Source organism: Macaca nemestrina, chromosome 12 (genome assembly GCF_043159975.1).
Source record: "Macaca nemestrina isolate mMacNem1 chromosome 12, mMacNem.hap1, whole genome shotgun sequence".
In the NCBI taxonomy this organism is placed as follows: domain Eukaryota; kingdom Metazoa; phylum Chordata; class Mammalia; order Primates; family Cercopithecidae; genus Macaca; species Macaca nemestrina.
This window is the reverse complement of record NC_092136.1, coordinates 59,396,575-59,417,323: the sequence shown is the minus strand read 5'-3', so window position 1 is coordinate 59,417,323 and position 20,749 is coordinate 59,396,575. Positions and strand designations below refer to the sequence as shown.

General features: G+C 40.0%; 1 long non-coding RNA gene across 1 annotated transcript; it reads right to left on the bottom strand.

Moving 5' to 3' along the window:
• Positions 1–9,514: 9,514 nt before the first annotated feature.
• Positions 9,515–19,705, bottom strand: LOC105488699 (uncharacterized). Its single transcript, XR_011610880.1, has 3 exons — positions 14,641–19,705; positions 12,899–13,112; positions 9,515–11,411 (listed from the first exon to the last, which is right to left on the bottom strand). It is a non-coding gene; the product is annotated as an uncharacterized lncRNA (long non-coding RNA).
• Positions 19,706–20,749: the final 1,044 nt, after the last annotated feature.

The window sequence follows — 20,749 nt, the reverse complement described above, 5'->3', positions numbered from 1 at the left end:
GACAGTAGGATGTGTTTTTGGTAAAAGATGATAAGTCGGCATGGAAATGTGGCTTTTGTTAAAGAGAATGTAATTTTGTCTAGTTTAGAGGGATTTAAAGATTGTCTTATCCTAAAAGAGTATTGGGACGAAACTGAAGGTTTAAGCAAGTTGAAAAGGGTTTGTGAAGGCTTGGTCTTATGAGGAAAGTTCTGTGGGTATGAGTAACTTGGCTAACATTTGAAGGGAATTATTTAATTTTTTTCCATATGCTGAATATTAAAATAAAAGCACATTAATGCAGGGCCAGAATCTGGGCCTATGTGTCCGAATAACAGAGTTTTCTTAGAAAACTGATCTGCTGTTTAACAGAAAATTGTAAAGGGTTTTAAAAAATTTATAAAAATATTACCTTATGGTCAAACTAATTAAAACTGAATAGATTGATAAACTTTTACTTAGAAACTAGCTATAGCATTAAAGATGCAATAATGCAAACATGAAGTTTGGTTTTCTCTCTTTTTTTTCAATAAATCAAGGTTTTTTTAATAATTTTTCTATTTTTTGAGACAGTCTTGCTCTTTCCTGGATTTCTCTTTTGAAAAATATTTTTATGTAATATTAAAAGATAATGAAAGGTTTTTGTTTTCTCCTTTGGGTAAATGGCAGGGGAAACTGAGGAGGAGAGAGAAGAGACAGATTCAGTTGACCTCATGCTATCTTCATTGGGTTTTTGTTTGGAAAGCTAAGTCTATTCTATCAGAGCAAAGGTTTTCATCTTAAAAAATTTTTTTTTGAGTTACCACTTCAGATAAATGAGCAATCTGTGATCCTATTTTGTGATATAGTGTTTGAAACCTTTGATATTTGATAAACTTTCCAAAATTAAATTATGAAGTATATCGTTTTCTGACCTTATCAATCCTTTTAGACATTAGGTCCTCTGAAGTCCAAAAATGATGTGTTTGGCTTATTTGGTATAACAATCATATAGGAAGCATTGTCAAATATGAAATGGTGTTTGGCTATCTTTGGGCTGTATTTATATAAATATGTTTTTAGTATTTTTCCAAAATTATGGGAAACTTCTATAATTCTGAAATGATTTAGGGTACATTATTAATAATTATAATTGTTATGTAAAATTGTTGTATGCCACAGAAGTAACCAAAATTTCTAGTCAATTGTAGCTTTAATAGTGGCTGTTGTAAGACTTTCGTCATCACCAGACATTTTGTCTGGCTTTGGTTCTTTTCAAAAGGCAGTTTATAGTCAGATATAGACTCTGAGTGCAGGCCTCTGATAACTTTAAAAATTCTGCAATTGGAATAGAGAAAAACTGAAACTTCTGGGACTCTCATGGAGAGCTGATGTGTTAAACATTGCTAATCCTTTTGTTTTCAGAGTTAAGGAAACTTATTTCTTTTGAGCTATTTACAACTTTTAGCAAGTGAGTAAAGAATACTCCTGAGAACAAAATTTGAAGCATATTGCTTTCTCTCTATGTGATTTCTATGGAATTTAGAAACTATTTGTGAGTATTCTCAACTTATGGCAGTATAGTTATTTGAATAAGTGCAATGAGAATCTGTTCCCTTTTGAAACAAGACACAATTGGAGAAACTGGTTATTTTACCAAGGCTTTGACTAAAATGACATGCTTTCTTTAAGGAATCAAAGTTGACTTATAGAGCCAATAAAGCCCCTTGGGAAAGCTGGCCTCATACAGAGTTGAGGTCTCCTAGTCCTTGTACAGAGTTCCTGACCAGTGGTAAGTAAAGAATGTCACTTTCTGACAGACCCAGGAGCCCCAAGTTATCTTGAGACTTTGAGGTGAGGAATTCACAGGTAATTTGTAGACAAGATAAATCCATGGCTGGGCTTCAAGGCTTTTAAAAAGTAAAAATTGAGATTCCTTGTAGAACAGTTTCAAAAGCCAATATTAAAAAGAGCCTATGTGAAAAATAATTGTTCTTGCTGCACTTTATGCAAATAATCAGGCCAAGTATGCTAAGACTAAAGTTTATTTTGTGAACAAATCAGTTCTATCATGATGTGTTTTGGATAAAAATAGGGACTGGAGAGAGAAAAATTATGCTTCAAAAAAACTATAGTACACCTGTGGTTAGTTGTTCTTCAGATTTTTTCTGCAGTTTGGACTAAATCTTAAATTCTTTGTGGGCTGCTAGTCCCCATTTTGAAAACTAGAGCTTTCAAATCTTTATTTTTCAAACTGGAAATCACACTCCTTATCTTAGTACTCATTATTTACCTTATAGTATGCCGTTCCCTTAAATATGGAACTAAAATTATAGATGGCAATACTAATGCCTTTGTCATATAAGCCTTAGAATCCCAGCCAGGACTGTTTGAGTATGCTCAGACAGTTGCAAAGTGATTTAACTCCTCTCACCTTGGGGTCAACACCTACCCCCACTACACCCCTGGTCAGCAGGAAGAAATTAGAGGGGTCTTTGCCCTTTTTCCATCTTCATTAGCTGACACCTTAAGATTAAAGTGTTGTAAAATCCAAAGGGAGATATTGAAACCACCACTGCAAAATTGTAACTGAGACAGTCCCAATTCCATCTTGCTTCTAACCTCCAAGCTGTTCTTGTTCATTCCTGGGTATAGGCTGAACTAACTTTGGGAGGAACATAACTTATAGTTTATAGTTTAAAACAAACATGATAACAGGCCTTTTTCAAGGCAAACCCCTTTCTTGCCTGGGGACTAAACTACCTTTGTAGGACTAACAGAATAGCCACAAGATTAGAAATTATGGTTCAGGAGTCATGCAGCTGAGGATACAAGATTCTGACCCTATCTAAACTGCTCCTAAGATCAGTGCTTGAGATATTTTATAGACTCTGCACTTGATGGATCAGCTGGCACCACCCAGATGGATAAACTGGCTCATCTGATCTTGTGGTCCCCACCCAGGAACTGACTCAGTGCAAGAAGACAGCTTCTACTCCCTGTGATTTCATCTCTGACCTGACCAATCAGCACTCCCAGCTCACTAACTTTTCCCTCACCCACCAAGTTATCCTTAAAACTCTGATCCATGAATGCTCAGGGAGACTGATTTGAGTAATAATAAAACTCTGGTCTCCTGACAAAAAAAAAAAAAAAAAAAAGAGAGAGAAAAATGTATGTGGCAGAGTTTGTGTAACTAGTAGTTCTCCAAATTAACTTCCCTGTAGAATAAAATATTTTTTAGTGAATAAATTTAAAAAGTGATAATTTGAAGCTTACATACATATTATTATAATGCAACAGTAACTGTAGCAATTGCTTGGAACTTAGATTAACAATTTTTTTTTGGTGAGGGTTATTGTATCACTAACATTGCCTAGAATTGTTGTACAAGGTGACTTTTAGTTAGTTTTATTACTATTTAAACATTTTTTTACAGACAATTCACCCCTTATTTCTGCACCCAGGCCAGGCTGCTCTTACCTCTCAACCCTGTTACCCACTGGTCCTCAGTATGTGCCTGAGATCCCAGGGAAGGTGCTTGGAATAGATCTGAGTATTCTGCCTGAGATAGGACTTGGAGTGACTCTGATGAGAGTCCAGGTGGAGCCCCTGAGGAGGTGTTGGTAGTGACCACAGTCAGTCTGGCAGGATTGAGGAAAGTGGTCCCAATCAATGTTTTGGGAGGCAGCTGAAGAAAAAAGATCCCAGCCTCTAAAAGAAGTATTGTCCGTAACCTCTACTGGAAGAAGGGGGTTGGATCTGCTGATATCACTGCAGAGAACCCTTAAATGCCTGCATCCCATTCTGCAGGAGCCTCTGTGAAGCAGTGTTTGGGGAGCCAGTTTAGGGGAGCACAGCAAAGTGTTCGATCAGGGGTTTAGTGATGATGGTAGGAAGCAATTATTGATTAAATCCCAAGCCAAGTTCTGATTCTGTCTCTAGAATCCTGAATGTCAAATATCCTAGGAACTGGCTCTTTCTTGATATATATTAATTCTTACCCTCAGAGCAGGGTCTTAACCCCTCTCTGAATCCAATGTTTTGGGAGGCACTGGACAAAGACACAGCCTATCTCTAGTATCTTATGGAATGATGATCATATTAGGTGATCAGTTAAAATGACTTTTTCAGAGTCACCAGGATATTGAGGATAACAACAAATCAAAACACACCCCAAGCGGAAACAATAAGCCTTGTAAGCAATTGAATTTAGGAAAATTAACTCCTGATTTACATGTAACTAAAGTTGAGATGGTCCAGGGTGATAGAGGGGCAGAATTTGGATAGAATCAGCACAATCCTCTACAGTGACTTCATTCTGGAAATGGTGACTAGCTGTTTCCAACTTGGCTTATTCTCTTCATGTGGTGTTCTTTCCCCTCCCTGCTTTATTTCCTTCTATTATTAGTGAGATGAAATGCCTGCTGCAGAAATTATAAGGTCTTTCAAGGTCAAAGAAGGACTCTGACTCATGTATCCCATTTCCTCTCCCCTCCCTTTTATACCCAAGCTAGCACTGTGCTTTTATAAGTTTGTAAAAAAGAAAAGTTTACAAGTTTACGAGTTCATAAAAGAGGAAAAAAACCTTAAAAAATCTTAAAAAATATAAAACTTTGATTTATTTGTGTTTCTTGATGACTTTACCTTTACTAAGCACAATTATTTATCCTCTCCTTTCTCCTTCATTTGCTAGTTATTGGGAATTTTTAATTTATATTTTATTCTTTTGAGACAGGGTCTTACTCTGTTGCCCAGGCTGGGGTGCAGTGGTGAGATCTCTGCTCACTGCAACCTCTGCCTCCTGGGCTCAAGAGATCCTTCCATCTCAGCCTCCTGAGTAGCTAGGACTACAGGTATGCGCCACCATACCCGGCTAATTTTTGTTTTTTTTTTTTTTTGTAGAGATGGGGTCTCACTGTGTTGCCCAAGCTGGTCTCAGACTCCTGGGCTCAAGCAGTCCTCCCACCTCAGCCTCTCAAAGTGCTGAAATTATAGGTATGAGCCACTACACCTGGCCTGTTATTGAGAATTTATTGTGTGGCTAGGCCCATTTCTTGTCAGCTAGCTTTCATTATACCTCAACACCAACTATCTCTCTGATTGTGCCTCTGTGTGGTATTTCCCATTATCTGTGACCTTTCACTACTGGGTTTAAATTATTAAAAAGATCTCTCCAGCTTACCTCTTACTGTACTATTTGCAAAGCATCTGATTTGTTTTTGCTTTGAGTCCTTTCTCTCATCCTCACTCATATATTTCTGCACCGCCAGAAATTGGTTCTTTTCTTTATTCCCTACTTACCTATTTTGGAAACCTTTGAATCAGATAAAAGTTGGGCAATAGGCACATCGGAGGAGATAATAGCTATAAACTGGATTCATTTGGAGGGAGACTTACTGATCATCCAGTCAAAGGGCTCTTAACTTTTGTTGTGCCTTTTGACCAAGACTGAGAAATCTTAATCTTCTGAGAATAATGCTTTTAAATGCATGAAAGAAGATACAAAGGAGTACAAAGGAAGCCAATTATGTTGTTTTCAAAATATTTTAAAAAAATCTCCATTTGGTGACATCATAATATGTGCTGTTTAGAATTAGAATAATTGAGACTATTGTGGTTTGCCACCTACACACAAATGGAAGAAAATGCTACATTGCAGTAACAGGTGAATAAAAATAAAGACATATATTTTTTTTCCCATTCAAGCTTATGGACCTCCTGAATTTTATTCATTGACCCCTTGGGTATCAGACCTCCAGATTAAGAACACCTGAGTTATTGTGCAGGTGAAGAAACTGAGGAAAGCCCTTGTGAAAAAAGTTTAGAGAGGTTTTATTCCTTGAAAGAGAAGAACTATATTTGAATTCCAGTACAGGTCAGTAAATATCAAGTCACTACCTTCAACCCCACCCCAGGTTTCTTTCTTTTTTTCTTTTTTTTTTTTTTGAGATGGAGTTTCACTCTATTGCTCAGGCTGGAGTTCAGTGGCATGATCTTGGCTTACTGCAACCTCCGCCTCCCAGGTTCAAGCAATTCTCCTGTCTTAGCCTCCCAAGTAGCTGGGACTACAGGCACCTGCCACCATGCCCGGCTAAGTTTTTTGTATTTTTAGTGGAGATGGGGTTTCACCATGTTGGTCAGGCTGGTCTTGAACTCCTAACCTCAAATGATCCACCCGCCTCAGCCTCCCAAAGTGCTGGGATTACAGGCATGAGCCACTGTGCCTGGCCTAGGTTTCTTTCATTCATTCAATATGTGTTGAAACTTACTATGCACCAACCATTGAATTAGCCGTTTGGAATTCACTGGATAACTGTTCTTATAAGGTGTATAATTTAGTGAGAAGTTAAACATTAAACAGATATGTAGAAGTGGATTTACATGCTTCGAAAGGAACAATATGAGTTTTTCTGGAATAGATAATGGAGGACATTTAAAGTATGTGCAGTTTAGTAGGTTGTGGAAGGCTTCTCTGAGGAAGTGATGTCTAAGCTGGCACCTAAATAGGAGTAGTCAGATGAAAAAGTAGGGGAAGAGTGTTCTGAATGAAAGAAATGGCATGTTTGAAGGCCTAGAAGAAAAATCCTTTCTGGACTGAAGAAAAGTTCACTGTGGCTGGAGGAGTGAATGGAAAGGGGTAAGCATTGAGGCTGGAGTGAGACATGGATTCCATTGTGTATAAATATATACTGTAAATCATTTTAATGATTTTGAACTCTGTCTTAAAAGGTAGTGGGAAGCCACTGTAGCATTTTAGGTAGAGAAATGACATGATCAATTTCCATTTTAAATATAGTCACAGGCCTCACAATACACCTTTCAGTCAATGATGACATATAACTTGATGGTCACATAAAATGATAATACTGTGGGCTGGCCAAGTACGGTGGTTCATGCCTGTAATCCCAGCACTTTGGGAGGCCAAGGTGGGCAGATCACTAGACCCCAGGAGTTTGATAACAGTTTGGGCAACATGGTGAAACTCCATCTCTATAAGATAAAAAAAAAAAAAATTAGCAGGGCATGGTGGCGTACGCCTGCAATCCCAGCTACTCAGGAGGTTGAGGTGGGAGGGTCACCTGATCCCAAGAGGTAGTGGCTGCAATGAGCCATGATTGCATCACTGCACTGGACTCCAGCCTGGGTGACAGAGTGAGACCCTGTCACCAAAAAAAAAAAAAAAACAAAAAAATGTTGGGATGTGTTTAGATACACAAATATTTACCATTGTGTTACTTTTGCCTATAGTATTTACTACATTAACATGCTATCCAGGTTTGTAGCCTACGAGCAATAGGCTATACCATATAGCCGACATGTGTAGTAGGCTATACCATCTAGGTTTGTGTAAGTACACTGTATGAAGTTCAAACAACTACTAAATCACCTAATGACGCATTTCTCAGAACACATTCCTGTCACTAAGCAGCACACAATTGTGGGTCTCTTTAGCTTAGGTTGTGGAAAATGGAGAGAGGGAGCAAGAGCAGAGTCAGGAAAACCAGTTAGGAAGTTTTTGTTGTAGTGCAGATAAGAAGATGGTGACTTGGTAGGCGTAAGGATTCATTCATTCATTCATTCAACAAATGCTTACATAGTATTTTTAGGGTCCTGATAGGCAACAGATGACACACTTAAATTTTGTAAGATATGGACTGGATTTAGGAAAGCCAACAAAAACAATAGTGCAAGACCTCAGGCTAGCAGTATCAGAACCATTACAACCTTGAGGCTTGAAGAGGCAAGGCGGGGGAGGGGGGGGAACAATTCCCTGGGGGAGGGTCACTGCATGGTGGGAGCGATGCAGGGGGAGGGAAGGAAGTGTGGGAAGGGACCTAGGGGAATCGGTAGCCAGAACTCACTCTCCTTTTTCCTTTTGATCTTTTGCTGGTACTTCCTTGTGGCCTCACCCACTCAGAAACCAGAGGGCAATGGAGCCTAGTTTCAGGGCACACAACAGGACACAAAAGGATGGAGAGTGTATCTGGGACACAAACAGAAAATATTTGCCACAAACAATTAAAAAAAAAAAACCGGCCAGGCATGTTGGCTCACACCTGTAATCCCAGCACTTTGGGTGGCTGAGGCAGGCAGATCATGAGGTCAGGAGTTCAAGACCAGCCTGGCCAATATGGTGAAACCCTGTCTCTACTAAAAATACAAAAAGCTGGGCATGGTGGCACACCTCTGTAGTCTCAGCTAGTCAGGAGGCTGAGGCAGGAGAATCACTTGAACCCAGGAGGCAGAGGTTGCAGTGAGCAGAGATGGCACCACTTCACTCCAGCCTCCATCTCAAAACCATACCAATCCCCTACATTCATAGGGCTTATATTTTAGGAAAGTTCTCTTCAAACTTAGGTATGCACACCCGGGGGGTTCATGGGACTTTCTAGGAGATACGCCTGCATAGATAGTTTTACAGTAATTTCTTCCAAGTCCTCAACATCCATATATTTCTTTTCCAAAATTGATCTGCCCAAGAATATGTCTATAGTAGAAATAGCATTGTTGTTCTCCTTTCCCACCTCCCCTTACACATTGACCCTTCACTCATTTTAAAAAAGAAGGCTATTCCTCTTGCCCATTTTGAATCTTATGGTATATTGTCCTGAATAAAATATCCAAGGGGTAAAACAGAGGAACAAATCAAAATATTGGTGTATATGAAGCCTCCTTTTCCTTGCTTATACATAATTTCTGTTAAGAAAAAAAAATGTGGCATTAGAAGTGGTATTTTTGTCTCTTCTAAATCTTCTTGTGTGAAAAAGAAAAAAAAAGAAATGATATTTTTGGCTCACAATAGACTATACTAAAACCAGATATATTGTAGTAAGGACAGCAAGAATAATAATTTTTGTTGAATGATTTCATCTCTTTTGACTCCTGACAATTGCTAAACCAAACCAACAAACAAAAACATCATTCCTAAAGGGAAGTTCTGTTAAGAAAATCATAGAGATTACTGTTAAGAAGTAGTGAAGGTGATACTAATTTAATTCATATGACACATTTTTGGCAACATCACTTACCCATAATTAGAATATTCAAGATTTATAAAAATCATGCTGGGAAGTATAATATACATTCTATAACATATATCCTTTGCATTTTCATTACTTTCATAAATGAGAAAAAGCTTAATGAGTATTTTTGTTCACATAGATCTAGTTGCATATTTCATATACTTTCAGCAATTAGAAGAAGAAATTTTATGTTTGCTTCTACCACTTTATTTTTATTTATTTATTTACTTAGAGACAGAGTCTGGCTCTGTTGCCCAGGCTGGAGTGCAGTGGTGCCATCTCCGCTCACTGAAACCTCCGCCTCCCGGGTTCAAGCAATTCTCCTGCCTCAGTCTCCCAAGTAGCTAGGATCACAGGCACCCATCACCATACCTGGCTAAGTTTTGTATTTTTAGTAGAGATGGGGTTTGGCCATGTTGGTCAGGCTGGTCTCGAACTCCTGACCTCAGGTGATCTGCCCACCTCAGCCTCCCAAAGCGTTGGGATTACAGGCGTAAGCCACTGCGCCTGGTCTGCTTCTACCACTTTAATGTTGCATGTAAGAGAAAATACAATATATATCAGAAGTAAGTTAACCATGTACATTTATTCAAACTCATGGGAGAAACATTTTTTTTTTTAAAGCTTTATTGAACTAAATTCACATACCATAAGATTCTTTCATTAGCTTTTGATAAAGGTTTGGGTCCTATAAATATGCATTTATTTTTACCCTGACTAATGACTTACCTGTTACTCTTCAACCAATTTTCTTATAATTTATTCATTCTTACCATCGGTTTAAGAAATTCAGAGTAGCTTTATTTGAATATTTTGTTAATCCTATTGTAAAAACCCTTCTGTAACAATAATTAATACACATTTTAAGCCCCTGCACTTCTAAGCGGTCCAGTACCTTTACTTTTTGCTCTTAATCTCTACTAAATCCAGTCACATTTTAACACTGGGTATTTTATTCATTTAAGGATAAGTGAACGAATTAAAAAAAAAAACTTGCCCTGTTCTTGTCTTTAGAAGACGTATTTTAATAAAAAATGTACTCTTTCTGTTCAAGAATTATTTATCACAGATTTGTAAGATACTTTGTTTAGCTTAGTTCTATACTATAAAACTGAAATGGTAACTAAACCTGTAAGAAATCAGTTGAAATTTACATTTCAAATTTATACAGATATTTTGTGGCCCAAGTCATGTATGCAACTCTTATAATTGAAAAAGGGGTTGTGGACAGAATATGTCAAGGACTCCTATAAAATCAACACAAGATAAAAATGGGTGAAAAACTTGAGCAGGCATTTTATAAAAGTGAATATTCAAATAGCCAATAAAGGACAAAAATGTAAAATTTCATTATTAATTAAGGAAATGCATATTAAAACCATATTGAAATAGTACTATATACTCCAGAATGGCTAAATTTAAAAAGACTATCTGATAAAATTAAGTCTTGGTGAGTATGAGAAGCAACTGGAATTCTCATACATTTCTGATAAAGGCATAAATTGCAACATACACTTTGAAAGCTGGTTGGTACTCTTTACAGAAGTTGAAAATGTATATGCTATGACCCAGAAATCCTACTCCTAGTATATACACACATGCCTAATGGAAATGTGTATATATGTGCACTAGAAGGTATGCAACAATGCTTATAGCAAAGCTAAAACATTCCCAAGGTGGAAACAGCACACATGTTTGTTGGCAGAAAGGATAAAATAATTGTCATTTGGTCATATAATGCATTATACAACAATGAAAATGAACTAATACAGCTCCACATAGTAACATGGATAAATCTTACCAACATAATGTTGAGTAAAGGAAGTAAGGTACAAAACGTACACATTGTATCATTCCGACTGCTTGTCTGAAAACAGAGCTAATCTATGTGTTAAACTGCTTTGGAGAGTGGAGAGAAGGTACAGTGATTAGAGGAGGGCATGAGGGATGAGTTCTAGGGTGTTGGCAATGCTCCGTAACTTGATCTGGATGCTGGTTACTGGAGTGTGTTTGCTTTGTCACAGATCATTGAGCTGTACACATAAAATCTGTATAGTCTTTTTAGTGTAACTGTTATATTTCCATAAAAAAGAAGTTAAAAAAGATTAGCCACATCTTTTATAGCTGTCCAACTGATGGAGAGTTATCCTTTCTTTGAGTTTAATACTGATAAATAAAGGTACCCTGAAGATATCACCTCCTACTCCCCAGAACCTGTGAATGTTACTTCAGATGGCAAAAAGGACTTTGCAGATGTGATTAAATTAACAATCTTGAGACGAGGAGATTATCCTGGATTATCCAGTGGGCCCAATGTAATCACAAGGGTCCTTATAAGAAGGAGTCAGTAGGGTCAAGCATTGGAATGAGGCATCGGAAAACTTGACTTCTCGTTGCTGGCTTTGAAGATGGAAGGGGGTCATGAGTCTAGGAATGTAGAAGCAGAAAAGGAAAACAAAAAAAAAAAAGATTTTTTCCTGAGTGTCTTTAGAAGGTATGAAGCTCTGGCAATACCTTGTTTTTAATTCCGTAAGACTTTGACCTCTAGAACTGTAAGATGAATCTGTTGTTTCATTGTTTTTAGTCATCAAGGTTGTGATAATTTGTTATAGTAGGAAGAGGAAACTAACACAGTGGGTTACATATTGTGCCCATCAGAATACATCACATATAATAGGTATTCCGTGAGTGTGTATTGAATGAATGGCCAAGCTTCCAACATGTCTGATTCTTAATTATGACGAAGGAATTTTAGAAATAAATAAAGGTGTTTTTGTCTGTGAGAATTCAAGACCGGTATTGTGTAGTGTGACCAGGCAATTTTTTTTTGTCTCTCTCCTCTAATCTCCCAGACCTCAAGGACCTTTCCAGACCAAGGTCTGGAGGTGAAGTGAACAGAGCACAGGCTTTGAACTCATCAGACAACAAAGTTGAAGATGAGGATGTAGATAAAAATGTCATGATTAGGGCTTCTCCTTAGTCTATCAGAGGCATTCATTTGTCTGGAGGAGGTTAGAATTTTTTCCAAAAATATAAGACTGAGGTAATATTAGTCTTTTGACATCCAAATGGATTATGCCATGCATCAACTTTAGGGTCATTCACAGAAATGTAGCACATCATGGTCAGATAGAAGGAGGCTTAATTTTACAAAGGTGCCTTGAGTTTTATGTGGTTTGGATACCGAATTGAAACCCAGTGGACTGTCATAGGCCTACAATAGTAGAATGAGTTGACTCAACAATAAGGTAATGTGGACTGCTGGACCAACTTGCAGGCTGGAGGATGTGGCAATCAACTCAGGGTTCTGCAGACAGTAAATTTTTTCTTAACAGCCTTAGCAACTCAGGAACATTGTCCCTGCAGAAAGTACATGTGAATTAGCCAATTCAGCAGTGGTGTCCTGCAGAATGTTGAATAATTTGGTGCCCAAAGGACAGTTCCCCAGAGACCAGCAGATGGAGTTGCCACAACATAAAAACCAGCCTGAGGTTCCTTCTCTGTGCCAGGGGATTGCATAACCACAGTCTCTCCATCATACACTTGGGAGAGAAGCAGGGGAAGTAGAGGCTTTCTGAATGATCAGGCATTATTTTAGCCAATAGAAATAATAATTTCTGAAGGCATATTTACATTGTGTCAGGTTAGACTAAATTAAAATTAGATTGAACTATTAGTTTTTTTTTTTCCTCCTGCTAACCCGTAGATAGGGGTTTGGCAGGGAGATCAGATTGTAGACTAAATAAAGAGAGTAAAATGTTTCTGTACATCATCTGAGGTGTAGTGTAAGACTTAGGATCATCCCCAATTGCCCTACTGCAAGGTCACTGAGATTTTTCCTTGGATAAGGTTGCCAGAAAAGGAAAGAGAATCACAGAAAGAGCAGGAGATCACAGAAGTGCATATCAATTTACCTTTTTCGCTTCCTCTCTCCTCTGTTTCTTATCCATGAGTTCATGTTTTGAGTGTGGGAAGTTGGAGGGAATTTGAACTTAAATCCATAACCCTCTGTCTCCTACATGGATCCACCTTTCTCTTTGTTTTGACGAATGCTCTTCAAGCAGGAAAGTTTCCAATAAATACCTCCATTCAGTGAATGTTTACTAAAGGTTTGATAAATGGGAGACCCTGTAATAAACACAGGATATATAAGAAGAGAAAGCTGGCCCTAGCCTGTATGCAGGGGTGCAGGGGAAATATGCATTTTTTCTTTATTTAAAATTTTTTTTTTTGTACAGATAGAGTCTTGCTATGTTGCCCATGCTGGTCTCAAACTCCTGGCCTCAAGTGATCCTCCTGTCTCAGGCTTCCAAAGCACTGGAATTACAAGTGAGAGCCACTGTGTCCAGCGAATATTTAAACAAATAAATAATTTTTCTAAGTACTGTGGTTGAAGAAAAAGGAGCTGAGACTTTTTTTTTTTGAGATGGGGTTTCACCACGTTGGCCAGGGTTGTCTCAAACTCCTGACCTCAAGTGAGCCACCTGCCTTGGCATCCCAAAGTGCTGGGATTGCAGATGTGAGCCACCACACCTGGCTGAGACTAACTTTTATATTGCTTATATCTAGGCCCATGTCTGTGAAGATATCCCTGACATCTAATCAGTTATTGCTCAATTTTTGCCAAAATTTCCACCGTGCATTTCCATGTCACAAATTATATTTATTCTATCTTCTATTCACACATTTTTTTTTTGAGATGGAGGCTTGCTCTGTTGCCCATGCCAGAGTGCAGTGGCATAATCTCAGCTCACTGCAACCTGCACCTCCCAGTTCAAATGATTCTCCTGCCTCAGCCTCCTGAGTAGTTGGGATTACAGGCACCTGCCACCATGCTTGGCTAATTTTTGTATTTTTAGTAGAGATGGCGTGAGCCACTGCACTGGGTATGTTCACATTCTTTCAGCAGTTTTTGTACATCTTTGGAAGAATATCTATGTCCAAATTACTTTGTAAAGCTCTGGGTCCTGTCGTGGCAAAATTGTAGATATACAGGAAGTGTGGAATGAAAAACTGTCACACTCAAGCTGTGCAAAGATGTATGTTCAGGCCAGGCAGGGTGATTCATGCCTGTAATCCCAGCACTTTGGGAGGCTGAGATGGGCAGATCACCTGAGGTCAGGAGTTCAAGACCAGCTTGACCAACATGGTGAAACCCTGTCTCTACTAAAAATACAAAAACTAGCTGGGCATAGTGGCATGGACCTGTAATCCCAGCTATTTGGGAGGCTGAGGCAGGAGAATCGCTTGAACCCAGGAGGCAGAGGTTGCAGTGAGCCGAGATTACGCCACTGCACTGTAGCCTGTGTGACAGAGTGAGACTCCATCTCAAAAAAAAAAAAAAAGTTCAGAGATGTGTGTTAAATGCAGTGCTATTTATGAGTGAAATTTAGGAGTATGTATATTATACATTGCCATGTATACAAAATTGTATGTTTTTCACTATGTGTCCATATGCCTAGAAGGATGAGTATAAAAATGTTCACCGAAGTTAATCTGGATGACAGGATTTTGGGTGTCTTTGATTTTCTTCTTTTTCCACATCTTTGAATTTTTTCAATAAATGTAGTATTGTAAAAAATAACAAAGCTTTTCAAAAATTTCATCAAAATTGCATTCATTTTCTTTCTCCCATTTAAAACTCTTAAACACCCACCTCATTTCACAGTGGTTCTCCACAGGGGCAATGCAAATGTTTCAGGGACATTTGACGATGTCTAGAGACATTTTTGTTGCCATAACTGTGAGTGGCGCTGCTCACATTTAATGGATGGAGGCTAGAGGTGCTGCTAGACATCCTGTAACGCACAGAGAATTTCCTACAATAAATTATCTGGCTCTAAATGTTAACTATGCCGCGGTTGGGAAATCTCAGGCTTCATTATCCTCATAGGCTCTTTATCACCATCTGGTGGTGAGAGAACTGCCTGCAACTTCCATGTAGTTTTAGCCAGAAGCCAAACTAAGGCCTCAGAAAAAAGATAAGAGGCCCTAAGAAGGGTAGCTATAGTTACAAAGGGCGGTAGAAAAAGAGCAAGTTAATTCATGGTTGAGAGGGTCTGTGGTGCTCTTACTAAGACCTGTAATTGCTCTTCACGCTGCCATTCTGTATCAACGAACGCTATATTCCATTTTCTTGCCACACTGGGACTCCAGAGACTCAGAAGAAGGAAGTTAGATGCTGAGGCAGAAAAGGCTTTAGGGAAACTTTATGGATTTAATGTGGTTGATATAAGGGGGTAATCTCTACTTGCATCCATAGGTGCCTCGCCAGTACATCCTACATGTATTGTAGGATGATAAAGCTTTAGCTCTGCCAGGAACAATTCTAGATCACAGCATGCGGGACCAAGTCAAAGCTCCTTGTTTTGGCTTGATGTAACTATTACTTCCATTTCACTTCTCCTAAGGGATGCGTTTGCAAGGCCTAGGCTTCATTCCTTGACTCCACCCCTCATACCCCCAATTCGAAAGTCATGTAGAAGAAATATCTGTTTTTACTTGCTTATCAGTTTTACTTCTTTTATTTTCATCCACCAGTTTCTTGTTTTCTAATCATCACTTACTAATGAATTTCCCATCTGGTAGCTATGTCTCATGCTCCTCTCTTCTGCTCTCAACAGGGCTGTAGGCCATTTTCCTGCCTGCTTCTCACTTCTGAGAAATCTGCATTCTCTCACTCCTCAAAATGATGCTGCTTTCTTCATACAGATGTTGGGAAGAGGAGAATGTTGTATGCCTCTCATTTTCTTTTTGCACTACCTCTTTAGTATCCATCACCCCATTGCTCAAATCTATCTGGACATAGCAATATCTACCAATGCCTTGAAGTAGGTTGCAGGTTGATTTCCCCAAGAGCAGACGGTGGAACAGTGTGGAGGGCAAGATGTTTATTAGGGATCAACACCTGTGAAGAAAAGGGGCAAAAGTAGGATTTGGCAGAGAAAGAAATTGAGCCGTGATGCAGGCTTTACAAACCTTCCTGAACCTGGTGGAGAGCTCTGTAGAGTGACGACCAACAAAAGCATCCTGTGTCAGGCTATAATGGCTGGGTCTTTCTTACTTTTCTGTCTCAGCCTCTGGATACAGGCTACCCCAGGAAGGGCATGACCTCAGGTGAAGGGCCTCTCTGCAATTGAGGCAGATTGGGAAGATCTGACAGCTGAAGCCTGGCTGCTTACTTCATTCCCCTCAGTTGGGCAGCAAGTCTTCTCTTGCAGGAGGTTCTGGGTGGCACAGTTCCATGTCTTCACAGAGGAGTGGATGAGAATTACAATGTAAACTACAAGATAAACATGATTGTTCCCATGTTTCAAAGGAAAATCGCCAAAGATACATCAACTATCAGGCAGGTTTTTCCTGGTTCACATCTTTTCCAATTTGGAATAAATGCAAATCCCTTGAATTTCATTAAAAATAACAATAACATTGGATAACTGTTGCCTCAGGAACTAACAACGATGCTCTCATTCTGTCCTGGCCTACTCACATATCTTCCCTCCATTCCTCACCCCTTTTCTAAGGTTTACATTTTAATTCTATTTTATTTTTAAAATGCTATTCAGAGAAAATAAAATATAGATACAGGAAACAATAAGGAAAGGACATTTATAAACACTGTTTCAGTCAAAATAAAGAACTTGGACTGGCCCAGCATGGTGGGCCAGCACGTAATCCAAGCACTTTGGGAGGCTGAGGCAGGCAGATCGCCTGAGGTCAGGAGTTTGAGACCAGCCTGGCCAACATGGCAAAACGCTCTTTGTACTAAAAATATAAAAATTAGCTGGGAGTGGTGGCAGGTGCCTGAAATCCCAGCTACTTGGGAGGCTGAGGCAGGAGAATCACTTGAGCCTGAGGTTGCAGTGAGCTGAGATTGCGCCACTGCACTGTAGCCTGGGCGACAGAGCAAGACTGTATCTCAAAAAATAAAAATAAAAAAAAAAGAACTTGGACTCTCTTCTTCAGGACCTTACAATTAAGATGGAGTGTAGCAATAGCTACATTTCAGTATAATAGCAATAATATTATTAATAAGTGCTATAATTACTTCTGTTAACGTGATTTGCTGCAGTTATTGCTGCTTCTGCTGTTGTTGGCAATGCTACTACCTAACATTATTGGCACGTGTACCATGTTTCAGGTATATATATATATATATATAAAATTTAAAGTTATTCTTAACACTTCACTGAGGTTGCAGCATTTTATGTATGAAGGAAATGAAGCAGAGACACGTTAACTAACTCATCCAAGGTCACACATGTAGTAAATAGTGGAGGCCCTTTGCACAGCTAATAGCCTAGCTTTTGCAGGCTGGCATTTTCTAACTCTAAACACTTGGCTTATACCTTCTTCTTCTCTTGAATTACCTTCTCCTTCTTGCTTCCTCTGTCTCTTTGTACCCTTTGACCTACGCTTCTGCTTTCCTCCACCCACCATCCCAGCTTCTGGTAACAAACATTCTATTTTCTTTCTTTTTCTTTTTTTTTTTTATGTTTTTGAGACAGTCTCCATGTGCTGCCCAGGCTGGAGTTCAGTGGTGCTATCTCCACTCACTGCAACCTCTGCCTCCCAGGTTCAAGTGATTCTCCTGTCTCTGCCCCCGAAGTAGCTGGGATCACAGGCACCTGTCACAACACCCCGCTAATTTTTGTATTTTCAGTAGAGATGGGGTTTCACTATGGTGCCCAGGCTGGTCTGCAACTCCTGACATCATGTGATCCGCCTGCCTCAGCCTCTCAAAGTTCTGGGATTACAGGCGTGAGCCACTGCACCTGACAACAAACATTCTACTTTCTACTTCTATGATTTCAAATTTAGATTACACATTTAAGTAACTCACAACTTACTCATGTGATTTGATGTTGTTCTAGAATCCATCACCCTGCCTCCCTTTTCTACAGGCCTTGTGACTCATTCTTTCCCACTGTACTTCGTTCTCTGCCTTAACTGACTGGAACATCCCTAAATCTACTGAAGTGATCCCCAATTCCCATGTCTCTGTGTTTCCCACTTGCAATAACTCTGACCCATTCCACTGACCATGGGAGCCCTGTTCCTGCCAACCTTATAACTCTGGCTACCTCTAATCCTGTGAGCTGCACCTGGACCCTTTTTTTTTTTTTTTTTCTGGTTTCACAAAACAATTTGTTAATAGATGATATTTTCATTTTGAATTACTTGTACCATGATGATTAGTAGATCAGTAAATAAATTTGATAATTGGCCAGGTGCAGTGGCTCATGCCTGTAATCTCAGCATTTTGAGAGGCTGAGGCTGGAGGATCATGAGGTCAGGGGTTCGAGACCAGTCTGACCAACATGGTGAAACTCCATCTCTACTGAAAATACAAAAATTAGCCAGGCGTGGTGGCGTGTGCCTGTAATCCCTGCTACTCAGGAGGCTGAGGCAGGAAAATCACTTGAACTTGGGAGGCAGAGGTTGCAGTGAGCCGAGATCGCACCACCACTGCATTCCAGCCTGGGCAACAGAGTGAGATTCTGTCTCAAAATAAATAAATTTGATAATCTTACAAACTTAGAACTAGAAAGACTGGTCTAATTTTTTTACAGAGTAAGGATTTTGAACACAGGTATCTCCCCTTCTTGATGATCTCATCCCTCCTGACTCCTGAGGTCTCCTGCCCCAGTGCCGTCCAACCCACTGACGTTGTAATCCTCTCCAATCCTAACCCCACCTTGATGGCAGTGCTAAAGTCTCCACTTCTATCACAGAAATGCCCATCTCTACATAGTCATTTTTGCTTTATCCCAATTTACCTTTTTCCCATTTTTCTTTTGTGATCTCTTGAGAACGGCCTCTGAATCTCATGTAATAACCATGCAGCTTAAAATCCTGAGGAATTTATCAAAGACTTTTGAAATTTTATACACACTGATTTTGGTTTGAAAATCAAGGTTAACATGTATATGATACCTTGTTAAGAGATGTTGGGGGGCGGAGCAAGATGGCCGAATAGGAACAGCTCCAGTCTCCAACTCCCAGCGCGAGCGACACAGAAGACCGGTGATTTCTGCATTTTCAACTGAGGTACTGGGTTCATCTCACTAGGGAGTGTGGGACAGTCGATGCTGGTCAGCTGCTGCAGCCCGACCAGCGAGAGCTGAAGCAGGGCGAGGCATTGCCTCACCTGGGAAGCACAAGGGGGAAAGGAATCCGTTTTCCTAGCCAGGGGAACTGAGACACACAACACCTGGAAAATCGGGTAACTCCCACCCCAATACAGTGCTCTACCAAGGATCTTAGCAAACGGGCACACCAGGAGATTATATCCCACACCTGTCCGGGAGGGTCCCACACCCACGGAGCCTCCCTCATTACTAGCACAGCAGTCTGCGATCTGGAGGTAAGGCAGCAGCGAGGTTGGGAGAGGGGCACCCGCCATTGCTGAGGCTTAAGTAGATAGACAAAGGGGCTGGGAAGCTTGAACTGGGTGGAGCTCACAGTAGCTCAAGGAATCCTACCTGTCTTTGTAGACTCCACCTCTGGGGACAGGGCACAGCTAAACAACAACAACAACAACAACAACAACAACAGCAACAAAGCAGCTGAAACCTCTGCAGACGCAAACGACTCTGTCTGACAGCTTTGAAGAGAGCAGTGGATCTCCCAACATGGAGATTGAGATCTGAGAACGGACAGACTGTCTGCTCAAGTGGGTCCCTGACCCCTGAGTAGCCTAACTGGGAGACATCCCCCACTAGGGGCAGACTGACACCCCACACCTCACACGGTGGAGTACACCCCTGAAAGGAAGCTTCCAAAGCGAGAATCAGACAGGTACACTCGCTGTTCAGCAATATTCTATCTTCTGCAGCCTCTGCTGCTGATACCCAGGCAAACAGGGTCTGGAGTGGACCTCAGGCAATCTCCAACAGACCTAGAGCTGAGGGTCATGACTGTTAGAAGGAAAACTATCAAACAGGAAGGACACCCACACCAAAACCCCATCAGTACATCACCATCATCAAAGACCAGAGGCACATAAAACCACAAAGATGGGGAAAAAGCAGGGCAGAAAAGCTGGAAATTCAAAAAATAAGAGCGCATCGCCCCCTGCAAAGGAATGCAGCTCATTGCCAGTAATGGATCAAAGCTGGACGGAGAATGACTTTGATGAGATGAGAGAAGGCTCCAGTCCATCAAACTTCTCAGAGCTAAAGGAGGAATTACGTACCCAGTGCAAAGAAACTAAAACTCTTGTAAAAAGAGTGGAAGAATTGATAACTAGAATAATTAATGCAGAGAAGGCCATAAACGAAATGAAAGAGATGAAAACCATGACATGAGAAATATGTGACAAATGCACAAGCTTCAGTAACCGACTCGATCAACTGGAAGAAAGAGTATCAGCGATTGAGGATCAAGTGAATGAAATGAAGCGAGAAGAGAAACCTAAAGAAAAAAGAAGAAAAAGAAATGAACAAAGCCTGCAAGAAGTATGGGATTATGTAAAAAGACCAAATCTATGTCTGATTGGGGTGCCTGAAAGTGAGGGGGAAAATGGAACGAAGTTGGAAAATGCTCTTCAGGATATCATTCAGGAGAACTTCCCCAACCTAGTAGGGCAGGCCAACATTCAAATTCAGGAAATACAGAGAACGCCACAAAGATACTCCTCGAGAAGAGCAACTCCAAGACACATAATTGCCAGATTCACCGAAGTTGAAATGAAGGAAAAAATCTTAAGGGCAGCCAGAGAGAAAGGTCGAGTTACCCACAAAGGGAAGCCCATCAGACTAACA